Genomic DNA, 14,845 nt, shown 5'->3' with positions numbered 1-14,845 from the left:
AAAATGTGTCTCGTGAGGAGCAGTTGATTTTAGGCATTTGTTTTTATTGTTTTTGTTTAACAGAGACTACATGTAACACCTGTACCATATCTCTGAACCAGAACAGAAAAAAGTTACATCATATGGCAAGTATATAAATAATCTATGTAATTACTCACATATTAACCATATGTGTTTGTGTGTTGCACACATGTGAATACACAAATGAGCTGTGAATGTACATGCAGGTCAGAGCAGGACCGCTCAATAAGCTCTCAGGATCTGCCTTTCTCTATTCCCCAGGGCTGAGGTTACAGACATTCTTATCCCTAAGACATTTCTGCAGTCCTGGAATAAATTCTTTAGGAAAATATTGACGAGCCTTTTTGTAATGCAGTGCTTACATTTGTTTTTCTAACTTCATCATTCTGTCTGTAAAAATAGTTTCCACCACAGTATGTATTCTTCCTTCCTTTCTGACCTGAATATATGTGCCACCATAATCAGATGTTGTGAAAATTATTATATTGTCACAGGAAATGGATTTTGTGACTCCTTGTGGGAAATAAGGCAAGAGAGAGAAATGAACCATTACGGGAAAAAAAGCCTTATCTTTTCTAAAAAGCAGTAGATCAAGATATTAATGATCATCACCTCTGAACTCACTGCTAGATGCTGAAAAAGAAGAATTTAAATCCCTTATCACTGGAATAAAAAGAAATGGCTTCTTTAAAAGGCCAAGCCCACCTTTCTACAATATAAATTATGTATTTATCTAGTCAACAGAAAAAAAGACTGCTTTAGAGCGCACTTCCCAACCCGTACAACAAAATAGTGGATATCCTTGTCAGTTCTTTCAATGAACATGTCAATATACTCGAGAAGATAAGAAGTGCTTCACTCACAACAGAAAGTATAGGGAACAACTTAATGACATTCACTTTTAAACAGAGCTCAAATTAGTGAAAAAAGAACAAGATCAAAAAGGAGACACACGCGTCTACAAAGTCCAAAGTATGTGTTCATCATAAAGCAGACATTACCGTTCCGTTCAACAGGTAAAACCTAGGCCCTTTAGGAAATGAGAAAACTGCTTTCCCATTCACTGTAGGCTCTGAACTTTCTGTCTAATGACTGCTTGCACTTAGCTTCATTAAGTGCTAAGCACTCATGGAATAGCATGGGAAATTAAGTAGTATTTGTATAAGGAATTAATTTCTGTGGCAAAATGCATTTTCAGCCAAATGATTAAATCACAAATAGACTGAACACTTTTCTCATTTGGGGACACATTGCACAGTGTGGCAAATGGTTCATGAAGTCCCATGGAGTTAATCATCTTACAAGCAGGTCAGCGGCATATTTGTGAAATGAAGAGGCAGGTCACAGAGCTGGTGACCTATAAAGTTCTGGTATTGATTCTTCTTCACTGGCTTATCAACATGTAAATTTCACTGTAAATAGAATAATGTGCATACCCAAAGGGGACTTCAGTGCAGTAAGTAAGCTCCCCAGTGCTGGATGACAATAGAAAATAAAAGCCAAGCAGAAAACTCAGTGGGTAGAGCATGTGCCAAACAAATGTGAAGGCCAGAGTGTGGGTGCCCAATACAATGCAAAGCCAGGTAGGTGTGGGGCCTGCCTATAACCCCAACCCTCGGGGAAAGAAGAAGGAGAATCCTTGGAGCGAGCTTGTGAGTGAGGTGAGCCAAATCAACAAGCTCTGAATTTGGTGAGACTTTGCCTCAATATATAAGTTAGAAAGTGATTGAGGAAGACACCGAACATCAGCCACTGGCCTTCACATGAGCACCTATGCATATACACATATGCATACTACACATGCAATGAAAAAGAGAAATAAAATATCAGTGACACCATTTTTACATGACATACTTCTTCACGATGTTGAGACTGCTCTCATCCTCTACATTACGTCTTTCACACGTATGCTCCCAAGGATTAAGGTCTTTGTACAGAACATTCTTAGATGAGCCAACTGCTTGACGAAATGTAAGAGTTCTGAAGGGGCAGGAGCTCGGCCTCCTAGCAGAGTGCTTGCACAGCACAAACAAATCCCTGGTTGGAGAGCCAGTTCAGGTAAACAATAAACAAAAACACATAACCCAAAGAAAATCAAACATGTTTTGGATCAGGGATGCAGCTTAGTCAATTCTATACTGGGTAGAAAAAAAAAGTCCTGTTGACATGATCAAATTCTCACATTGTACAATGCAAAAATGTACAACTATATGTTTACATTATATAATTAAGGAAAAGCATTTCTTTTTCAGACAGCAGCTCGTTGTGTAGCCCTGGCTGGCCAGAACTCCCAAGGGCAGTGAATTTTAATATGCTAACAGAGACCTGGAACCATCTCTAGTTTTAGAATACTTTTCTAACACCCAGAGAAACCCTGTATCAATGAATACTTACTAAGCATTTCCTTACAAAGCTTCTAGCTGAAGATAATCACAAATGTACCTCACAGCATTATTGATTACCTACCCTGGACTTACCTCATGACTGCCACCATCAATATATGTCCCTAGTCAGTATTTTTTTTTCACTTAGCAAAACAATTTCACTATTTCTATAAGTCAAAGCATGCACAAGTAAAAGGGTAATTAATGTTACCCTTTTAACTAACTAAATACTTCATTCAGTATGCATGTACTTTTCTTTTGTTTGTTTCAAAGGATAATAGACAGAAATTATACATATTCCAAGCACATACTGAAATTTCTTATTTATTTATTTAAAATTTCCACCTCCTCCCCGCCTCTCTTTTCCCTCCCCCTTCCCACCTCCCCCTCCCTCTCTAATCCTAAGAGCAGTCAGGGTTCCCTGCCCCGTGGGAAGTCCAAGGTCCTCCCCCTTCCATCCAGGTCTATAAAGGTGAGCATCCAAACAAACCAGGTTCCCACAAAGTCAGTCCATGCAGTAGAATCAAAGCCCAGTGCCATTGTCCTTGGCTTCTCAGTCAGCCTTCATTGCCAGCCACATTCAGAGTGTCCAGTTTGATCACATGCTCCATCACTCCCAGTTCAGCTGGCCTTGGTGAGCTCCTATTAGATCAGTCCCACCGTCTCAGTGGGTGGACGCACCCCTCGTGGTCCTGACTTCCTTGCTCATATTCTCCCTCCTTCTGCTCCTCATTTGGACCGTGGGAGCTCAGTCCAGTGCTCCAATGTGGGTCTCTGTCTCTATCACAATCAAGATAATTAACATATCCAAGGGCTCAAAGCTTCTTGATGGTAAAAATACCTGAGCTTCTCAGAAAATTTCAAGTTTACAATATATAATTTTAATGATAATTGCCATGACTTATGTTAGACATTGTAGTAGTTTGAAAGAAAATGGCTCCCAGTGGGAGTGGCATTATGAGGTGTGGCCTTGTTGAAGGAAGTGTGTCACTGTGGGGGTGAGCTTTGAGGTCTCTTTTGCTCAAGCTTCCTGCAGTGTGACAGTTAGTCAACTTTCTGTTGTCTGCAAGATATAGGACTCTCAGGTCCAGCACCACATCTGCCTGCACACTGTGATGTTCCCCATCGTGATGATAACAGACTGAATCTCTGAAACTGTAAGTGAGCCACCCCAATTAAATGCTCCCTTTATAATGCTTTATAAGAGTTGCTGTGGTCATGGTAGACAATATGAAAGAACTCAGACCTCTAGAACTTATCATATAACTGAAAGTTTGCACCTTCAGACCAATATCCTCTTTCCTCTGGTAATCACCCTTCCATTTTCTGTTTCTAGGGCACTGTATAACATTCATCTTTCTGTGCCTATCTTATTTCTTCCAGAAACATGTCCTTGGGATTTCGGGTTGCTGCAAATAGCAGAATTTCCTTGTTTTTCTTAATTTGTTACTTCATTAAAACTTTTTTAAGATACGGTTTTATACAACTCTGAGATTCCATCTTACACCTGTAAGAATGCCAAGATCAAAAACACTGATGACAACTTATGCTGGAGAGGTTGTGGGGAAAAGGGAACACTTCTGCATTGCTGGTGAGAATGCAAGCTGGTGCAACCCCTTTGGATGTCAGTGTGGCAATTTCTCAGAAAATTAGGAAACAACCTTCCTCAAGATCCAGTAATACCACTTTTGGGTATATATCCAAAGGATGCTCAATTGTGCCACAAGGACATGTGCTCAGCTATGTTCAAAGTAGCATTGTTTGTCATAGCCAGAACCTGGAAACAACCTAATACCCCTCGACCAAAGAATGGATAAGGTAAATGTGGTGCATTTACAAAATGGAGTACTACAGAGTAGAAAAAAAAATAATATATTGAAGTTTGCAGGCACATGGATGGATCTAGAAAACATATTCAGAGAGGGTACCTAGACCTGGGAAGACAAATATATGTACTCACTCACAAGTGGCTTTCAGACATAAAGCAAAGACAACAAATCACAATCCCAGAGAACCGACACAACAATGAGGACCAAAAGAGAGATATACATGGATCTAAACTAGATGGGAAGTAGAAAAATACAAAATTTTCTGAGAAAATTGAAACCATGGAGACCATGAGAGAGGGTAAAAGGGGAGGGGAGAGAAAGGGAGAGGAGCAAAGAAAAATGTAGAGCTCAATAAAATCAATAAAAAAATTTAAAAATTCTCTTTCTTGGTTGTGTCTTTGTGTGGTTTTGGTATCAGGGTAACTGTAGCTTCATAAAAGGAGTTTAGCAATGACTCTTCTGTTTCTATATTGTGGAATACATTAAGGAGTATAGGTATTAGCTCTTCCTGGAAGTTCTGGTAGAATTCTGCATTGAAACCATCTAGTCCTGGGCTTTTTTTCGTAGGGAGATTTTTGATAACAGCTTCTAATTCTTCACGACTAACAGGTCATTTAGATTGTTCAACTGTTCTTGGTTCAACTTTGGTATATGGTACTTATCTAAAAAGATGTCCATTTCTTTTACATTTTCCAGCTTTGTGGCATATAAACTTTCGTAGTAAGATCTAATGATTCTCTGAATTTCCTCTGTGTCTGTGGTTATGTCCCCCTTTTCATTTCTGATTTTATTAATTTGTATGTTCTCTCTCTGCCATTTGATTAGTTTGGATAGGGGTTTGTCGATTTTGTTGATTTTCTCCAAGAACCAGCTTTTAGTTTCATTGATTCTTTGGATTGTTTTCTGTGTTTCTATTTTGTTGATTTCAGCCCTCAGTTTGATTATTTCAAGTCTTCTACTCCTCCTGGGTGAATCAGCTTTTATTTTTTATTTTTTTATTTTTAAAAAGAGTGGTGTGAATGAGTATGTGTGTGTGTGCACGTGCAATGGGACAATTGTCTTTTATCCTGTAAAGGTTTGTCAGTTGTACTGGTTTAATAAAATGCTGATTGGCCAGTAGCCAGGCAGGAAGTACAGGCAGGAAGACCAGAACAGGATGCTGAGAAAGCAAGATGAGAATGCCTTGCTGATAAAAAGCACCAAGCCATGTGGCTGACACAGACAAGAATTATGGACTAATATATGATGTAAGAGTGAATTAAAAGCCCGAGCTCATAGGCCAACCAGCTTATGATTAATGTAGATCTCTGTATGTTTCTTTGAGACTGAATGGCTTCCAGGCAGGACACAACTATCAGTCAACATGTGTCTGTATATGTGTGTGGAGGATGGGTTTCAATGTAACACAGTCAGATCTTGAACTGCTATTCACCTGAAAAGTTCTTGAACTCCTGTCTCTGCCTCTTGAGTCCTGGGTTACAGGTATGTGCCACCACAACTGAGTATAAAATCTAAATTTTACAAGGTAAATGCCTACAATAAAAACATCATCTATGACTACACACAGTAGTTTGCATACTTCAAATAATATAAATAACTAATTCTGATTAAAACCAAAACAACTGATTGACTAATGGTAAAACAGGCATTCAGTGACAGTAAAGTCTATGCTGCTGTTGAATACAAGAACTGGGACATAACCTTATTGCTATCAGTCTACAGTGTGGGACATAATAGGAGCTCTGGTACTACAACACCTAAGGTCCTGTTCAAATTGCTTATTTATAAGTTAGATAAAGTTAACCACTGATTATTTAACCTTTCTGAGATTTGGCTTCCAGATGTTTCAGAGGAATAGAAATCCTCAGAAGGGTGCTGAGAGGACTACATACGTAATAAGCCAGGATATAGTAAGCATGTATGGAAAACAGTTAATATTGTCCAAGGAAGCATATATTTACAGTATGCAATGTGGATTCAACTTTCAAGTAAAATAATGCTTTATATACACAAATTAATCCAAGAGCCTTAGTGGGCTTGAAAGCTAAGAGAAAGCAGAATTGTGAGACTAGAAAAAAAAGATCAATTTTTAGATCTGTAATATATACTTGAAATAAAGCAACAAAACAGCACCCAACAAGTTCACTCACTGATTATAAAGACATCTTGTTCTAAGAAAATTATGCCCATAACTTAACAGAAATTCTATGACCTATTAACATGAACTGCTGATACCAAACACAAGTGCTCATGGGAAATTACCTATGTCTATCTTAGAATTACATTAGCCTGGTTACTGGAACAAATCTGTTATTTCAGATTGGGACAATTATTTGAATATTAAAACAAACATGAAATGGTATTATATTAGATTTATTTCACATGATACCTCAATATTGTTTGTCTTCCTGTATATCACAAATTCTATAAACATGAACACAGACTTGCTGATGTATGTAGGTATTTTCAATATGAAGGTGAACTTCTTTTTGAAAGCCAAGACAGATTACAATCCATTAATATATCTTTCAACAAAAAAGATGAAATCTTCTACTGGTTGGGCTGATAAACTCTTTCGTGTCAAAACTAAGCTTCTTTATCATGATAACCTGGAATAATGGTTGGCTGCTCCAGGCACTTTATCTCCTTCACAGATGAAAAATCAGTCTACTTTCATGGAATTAGATTAATGCTATAACAGGAAATATTTCTGGGGCTGAACTTGCTTCATGCCTTCAAAGCTGCCTGTAAATTTAAAGTACTTCCTGAACTCAAAAGATAAGACAGGGGAAGGAAAAAGAAAAATAGTACAATGACCCCTTTACTGAAGGAAATATTGCTTTCTGAAGACGCTGAAAGCTACTTGCAAAGGGCACTATGCTGGGGAAAGCCCAGGGCGAGTCTGTCTTAGCCGAACCTGGAGACTCTCGGTATATATCACACAGCTGTTTTCTAAAATCCCTGTTGATAAACTTTCCTTAAGCTTTTGCGGTGAAAGCTGAAGTAATAACTTTCGAAGTACACACAAAGTGGCCATTATTTTACATATGACATTTTCTAACAGATTACAATTTGGAAAGATGTTGAACATACACTTTAGAATAAAAATTTGGTTCAAAATGTGAATCAAAGAAAGCAAATACCATCAACAGCTTATTAGGCAGTATAATGTAACCTAAAGAAATGAGAAACCATGAAGAATTTATCAAAAGAGTTTAAAATAGTGATCATGATGCTATCCCAGGATACATTTAGTGGGAGAATAATACTGACTACATTTATGCATTTTAACATGGTCATGTCAAAGTAAAAAAAAAAAAACAATATCACAAAAGAGGATAACAGGAGAAAGTGACCACTATGAAAATGAGACACAAAACACAAGGGAAGTAAGACAGTTTCTATGTATGCAATGCTTGCAATGTGCTCATTACTACAGGGTAGAAATAACAGATTTAGTGTATGCACACTGAGCAGACACTGTACACTGGGAATTATGCGAACTGTCAGCAGTGACGTGTGTTTCTTAAGTCTTTACCCCTCGTTACTTAGCATTCTAAGAGAGGTATGGTCTGAGGCTAGTGCAGGGTACACTTACATGGGTGGTGGAGCTTGGAAGAGAAAAAAAGAATAAAAGAGTTGAAAGCTGCTAGCTTCAAATGAGTCAGTTCTTGGAAAATCTGTTTAAGGGCATTTAAGAAGACAGAGAGGAAGCAGTAAGAAGACACTAGACCAGCGGGAGAAAGTCACATTAAGAATTTTGTTTACCACAATAGGAATTCTGGAATGCACCTCAGTGGCAGCCATGGAGGAGATTTAAATGTAAAAGTGCATTTTGCCAAATTGTATCTGTAAAAGGTCACTCTAGGACCAGGAGTGCAGCTTAGTGAAAAACCAAGACCTACACTTGATTTCTAGCACCACAAAACAAAGAAATGAACAAACAACCCAAAAGATGATTCTAGGAACTCTATGGAAAATGGTTGAAGAAGGCTAAAACGTAACAATAAGGAGATGAGTTCGTGAAGGAAAAAGATGAACGCAATGGAGTAATTTTTGATAAAAGAACAAATAAGATTACAGACCATACTTTAAAAATATAATCTTCCTGAAAGAAAAGAACAGAGTTTAGGCGGAGAACTTCAGGTAAAAGCTATGACATATTGGAGATATAAGGGAGAAACAGGATGGACTCACTAAAGCAGTGGTTCTCAATCTGTGGGTCACAACCCCTGGGGGCGTTAGACAACCCTTTCACAGGGATTGCATATCAGATATCATATCAGATTTCATATCTATGACATTATGATTCATAACTGTAGCAAAATCAGTTATAAAGTAGCAATGAAAATAATTCAATGGTTGGGGGTCACTATAACATGATGAATTGTATTAAAGGGTCAAAGCATTAGAAAGGTTGAGAACCACTGCTCTATACCAAAGCTTCCATTTGCATTGAATCCGGCTATTAGTATTAATTTCATAGACAAGAAAAAAGGTACATACTACAGAGTTAGGTGTCTATCATCTCCTTGTGAATGATACCCACAGCCACGAATCTGGCCGGGACAACTAAGACAATGTATAAACGCAAAATGAACCATGAACAAAGTTATCAGATAAGTTATCAGAAAATAACTTTCAAATTGTACTAAAATTTAAACTTATTGATCCAACATTTTCCTAGGCTAGTTTACTAGGTGAAGATTGCCAGTCTTTACTATTGCTGAATTTTTACGTTTTCATTTCTTTATTTCATTACTCTTACCTGTACTGTGTCTATTTTATTTATCAAGCTTTGGGTTTTAATTCTTGTTTTCCAGTATGAACTGTTTTATGTTCTGTTTTATTTTTTAATTTACCAACTCCTACCTTAAAGAAAAAAAACTAGCGCTACAGTGTAGCTTGAAATCAGGGGTGGTGATACCTGTGGAGGTCTCTTTACTGTACAGGATGGTTTGGCTACCCTGGGTTTTTGTTTTTCCATATGAAGTTGAGTTCTTTCGAGGTCTGTGAAGAATTGTGATGGGATTTTGATGGATATTGCATTGGATCTGTAGACTGCTTTTGGTAATATTGCCATTTTTATTATGTTGATTCTAGCTATCCAGATCTTTCCATTTTCTGGTGTCGTCTTCAATTTCTTTCTTCAGAGACTTCATACAGGTCTTTCACTTGTTTGGTTAGAGCTACTCCGAGATACTTTATGTTAGTTGTGGCTATTGTAAATGGAGATGTTTCCCTGATGCCTTTTTCAGCCTGTTTATCATTTCCGTGTAGGAGGGCTACTGACTTCTTTTCGTTAATCTTGTATCCCGCCACATTGCTGAAGGTGTTTATCAGCTGTAGGAGTCCCTGGTAGAATTTTTGAGGTCACTTATGTATATTATCATATCATTTGCAAATAGTGTAAGTTTGACTTCTTTCTTTTCAATTTGGATCCCCTTGATCTCCTTTTGTTGTCTTATTGCTCTAGGTGGAAATTCAAGTATTGGATAGATAGGGAGAGATTGGATAGCCTTATATTGTTCCTGATTTTAGTGGAATCACTTTGAGTTTCTCTCCATTTAATTCGATGTTGGCTGTTGTCTACCTGTATACTGCCTTTATTATGTTTAGGTATGTTTCTTGTATCCCTGCTCTCTCTAAGACCTTTACCAAGAAGGGATGCTGGATTTTGTCAAAGGCTTTTTCAGCATCTAATGAGATCATCATATGTTTTTTTTTCTTTTAGTTTGTTTATAGGGTGGATTACATTGAAAGACACGTGGATCAATGGAATCAAATCGAAGACCTTGACATTAATCTACACGTTATGAACACCTGATTTTTGACCAAGAAACCAAAATTGTACAATGGCAAAAGGAATGCATCAACAAATGGTGCTGGCATAACTGGATTTCGATATGGAGAAAAACTGTAAATAGACCCATATCTATCACCATGTACACAACTCAAGTCCAAGTGGATCAAAGACCTCAACATAAAACCAACCACAATGAACCTCATAGAAGAGAAAGCGGGAAGTAGCCTTGAATGCAGTGGCACAGGAGACCAGCAGCATAGACATTGAGAGCAACAAATAATAAATGGGACCTCCTGAAACTGAGAAGGCACAGTCAATAAGACAAAATGGTAGACTAGAAAAAATTCTTCACCAACACCACATCTGACAGCAGGCTGATCTCCAAAATATATAAAGATTCAAGAAACTAGATATAAAAATACCAAATAATCCAATTAAAAATGGGATATTTCTATTGTACAGATCCTGAAAATAAAGGGGGGGATATAGTTCTAAACAGAGAATTCTCAAGAAAAGAATCTCAAATGGCTGAAATAAACTTAAAGAACTGTTCAACATCCTCAGTTATCAGGAAAATGCAAATAAAAACAACTCTGAGAAACCACCCTACACCTCTCAGAATAGCTAGCATCAAAAACACTGATGACAGCTTATGCCAGAGAGGATGTGGATTAAGGGGAACATCCCTTCATTGAGTAGCAGTGCAAACCTGTACAGTCACTTTGGAAATCAGTACAGCGGTGTCTCAGAAAATTAAGAATCAGTCTACCTCAAACTCAGCAATAACACTCTTGGACCTTCTACATGCTAAGAGGTGCTCTACAACTAAACTACATCTCCAGCCCAAGCATTACGTTCTTATTGCAATATAGTTTTGTGCTATTGTTATACAGACTTACTTCTAAAGACATAGAGCTGAAAAACCAATCATATACAGTTGTATGAATTTGATTTGAAAGAGAATAAAGTGCATTCTTTTGTAATTACACAAGTACCCCTAGTCATGCTCTTTCTTTGTGATATGTGTGTGTGTGTGTGTGTGTGTGTGTGTGTGTGTGTATGTGTGTAATATATTATATACATTCTGTGTGAAAACTCTATTGCCATTGATTTTTGTCATAAAGAGCTCCCTTGTGTTTTGTTTTGTTTATCAAGACAGGGTTTCTCTGTGTAGCTCTGGAGCCTTTCCTGGAACTAATTCTGTAGACCAGGCTGACCTCAAACTCACAGAGATCCGCCCAACTCTGCCTCCTGAGTGTTGGGATTAAAGGCGTATGCCACCACTAAACTTTCTTTTATGACAAATTTGCTAAAAACAAATTCTGATTTGCTGATCTAGAAAACTATTTTGCTTCAATATTTTTATGTAATCAAAGTCCATTGGTCATTTTAATCAATGATGAACTTCAGACAGAACTACGTCTCTCAATCTCTCTTCTCTTATCATTTCAAGCATTACATAGCTGCTGTTAGCATTCTTCTTCCTGTAGCCAAACTCAAACTATATATACAAATGATCATTTCTGCCTCTGGATTTAGTATAGAAGCTATTATTTCCAAGTCAACTAACAAGGGAACTTTCAATTTGTTTTACTCAGCACATACAAACACCTCTTTTCTACTCTCTCATGTTTATCTTAGTACACACCGAAGTGATACCTAATTCCTAATCAATTCCCCTGTAATTAATAATCTTTTTTAACCTTTAGTTTAAGACATCAAGGGCAGATTAATGTATCCAGCATAGTTCTCATCATACTCCCTTTTCTACTTAAAAGCCGTTAAGAAAGAGTACTTCATTACTTTAATGATTGATACCAATTTTAATTTTACCACCATCTGCTACTCTTGCATCAATCAATTTGACAAGTCAACAATTGCCTTAAAATACTCAGCAACTGTAAGCACCAGTAAATACTTATTAGATGAACTACTTAAGTGATTAAAATATCAGACTTACATAATTGAAGAAAAAAGTCATCTATAATGTTACTGTACAACTACTGTTATTTTCCCATGCCTGATGATACTGTTGGTGCTGGTTTTACTCTTGGATGAACCACATTCTAGCCTCCTGCTGTTACTGAGAAATGCATTAAGGCAGGTCACATGGTTTTCCTCATGTCAACAAATGATGGCTCAATTAGGCAGATAAGTATCTAAAGCCCTCAGCAGAATCTTCAGTCCATTCTTAGCAGTTTAGAAAAGCACTTTGGTTAGCTTTAGAGCTACGGAAAGGAACACTTGTAATTCTTTAAGCATTCAATTAAATTTTTAAATTCAAGACTGGCTATTGAATGTTTCCAAACACAAACAGTGTGGAAGTAGATATTCATCATGAATGAGCACTCTAAAATCTGGTGTGTATGTAAATTTCTTAATGAAATGAGATTATGACATTTTGATGCACTGTTTGCAGTATAAACACTTATGGATGATCCATTTTGGTAATTTTGTCATCAGCAGATGATTCTATGTTGGGTTGCTAATTAATGGGCAGTGTTTGCTTGCACACAGCCAACAGAATTTCTAACTAAAGCTACTCAGAGCCACTGTGAGCCACCTTGTGAAGTACTGTGCTACACAACATGAAAGGAGACATCACAAACGCAAGTATGAGAAATGAAAGGAACAAAAGAGTCCAGAGCAGTCAAATGCTGAAATAGTCAGCCTCCAGTTTATATCATTTCTGAACTACCTTTTCTCTTCATGCCCTATGAAACTGGGAATAACAATAAAGGTGGAGATTAGGGTTGAAAATAAGGCTTAGTAGTAGAGGGCTGGTCAAGAATACATTAGAGTTTAGGATCAATCCTGAATTTTTTTGGGGGGGGAGGAATGTGTTGAAGGATGACACAATACCAGTGTCAGAAAGTGGCAAAGCTGTTTTAAAATGTATGTAGGGGTTCGGTGTGTACTTTACTGGTTGATCACTTGCCTAGCATGGGTGAGATCATAGTGTATAATCACCCAAATATACAGTACTTTAAAATCACTTCAAATAGAAGCAAATACTTGATTGAACCACAGAACGATTCAATTAATGAATAATTCAGATACTGTACATAATCCCACGTTATGAAAACAAACTGAATTATAAACTGTTATGAAATCCATGAAGACAAATTATGAATTCGTAATATTTTTGTATAGAATAAACTTCAACTGATGGATTAAAATTTAAAGGGTTCATGCCTGCCCCCAACAATTTTAGGCAAATGATAAATCACTAACCTAAGTTTGAGTAATGCCAATAGCAGTGCTAAAGTATCCAAAGGGGGAAAAGTCTACAAACATTTAGCAATGTTACTAATCCTTCTCACTCAAGCTTATATTCTTTCTCAAATATGAAACAAAGCACACACAGGGAGAAATATGGAGTCAATTTGTATTGGCAAACAACTCCTGAGTATGGGGTCTTGCTCTACAGTATGGTTGATATACCCAGTGTCACTCCATTGAAGAAAATGGATTTTCCCTCTGCCGGTAGCTACTTAGGTAGGGGTGGGAGATTGTGCCTACTTCTCTTTCTTCATGCTGGGATTTTGTGCAGGTCCTGTGCATGGGGTGACAGTCTCTGTGAGTTCATATGTGTATCAACCCTGATGGATCTGGAAAATGCTGTTCAAACCATCTCTCTGGACTTTAGACCCTCTCAACTTGTACATAGATTCTGGAGCCTTGAAGGGAGAATGTGGTAAGGCTCCCCACTTAGGGCTGAATTCTCCAAGTCACTCACTCTCTACACACTGCTATTAAACAGTTCTTGATTTTTAGGGCTGGACCTGGGCTCAATTCTCAGCACCCACATGGCAGCTCACAACTGCTATAACTCCAGTTGCAGGAGATCTAATACCCTCACACAGACAAGAATGCATGTAAAACACCAAATAAACAAATTAGTTAAAAAATAGTTCTTGGTTTTTCCAACTTCCTTCTCATAAAACTCTTTTGTGGCTCAAAAATCCATTAATTATCACAGCTTGATTAAAAGATCAAAAAGATTAAAAGATGGATAAATGTACTTCCCTCCTTCACTACTCCAATTACAGATATGAAGATGGTAAAAAGGCAGAAAACGTGACATTTATCTGAAGAGAATGTTAGCTATCCTTTCCATACATAAAGTGTTCAGAATTAAAAAATGGTATAGTTTGTAGAAAGTTATTATATCACTGCGTGAAACTGTCATGGTGTATTGAGTGTAAGATCATGGAAATACTCTGTTCTACAGAAGCATGTCCTCTTAGATGCTGTACCCACTAATGATTTTTCCTGAATGGTATCATGGTAACTGAAGCATCACGTGAGCCCATGCCTCAACCCCACTAAATTCTCTATGTTTGCCAGCCAATTTCAGATAAGGTATGCAAAACGCCTTCCTTTTCCCTGAACAGTCAAAATGACCCCATAAATTCCTCTTTAAATGTGTCTGGAAATTTATACTGGTAATCCCAACACTATGGATGCTGAGGCAGGAAGATTAAGGTTGATGCCAGCTCAAGTTCAAGCCTGGCCCAGGGAAACTTTAACTCAAAAACAAACAAAACAAAGCAAAGCAAACCAAATATTTATACAGATAATTCAGATCTAATCTTTCCAAATGTGGACTTCTATTTCCGGTCTCCCATTTTGCCAGCATTATTTTTTTATTAATTTTTGAAGATACAGGGTATTCAAAAACTAAAACTATACGAAATACTATACTACAATATTACTGCCATCCCCACCTTCCTTCTACTTATTTTAATTCCTCTGGTTTCGTGCTTTATCTTCCCTGCACACATCACAACCTCAGACCCTTC

General features: G+C 37.4%; 1 protein-coding gene across 1 annotated transcript in view; it reads right to left on the bottom strand.

The window, feature by feature from the left end:
- The window catches only part of Adk (adenosine kinase), a 356,406-nt gene that overhangs the window by 168,967 nt on the left and 172,594 nt on the right, over positions 1-14,845 (bottom strand). The window lies entirely within an intron of this gene.

The sequence above is a fragment of the Myodes glareolus genome, chromosome 12 (genome assembly GCF_982192425.1).
Source record: "Myodes glareolus chromosome 12, mMyoGla1.1, whole genome shotgun sequence".
NCBI classification, from domain to species: Eukaryota; Metazoa; Chordata; class Mammalia; order Rodentia; family Cricetidae; genus Myodes; species Myodes glareolus.
Note: the sequence above shows the minus strand (reverse complement) of the source record. Positions and strands in the feature narration are given on the sequence as shown.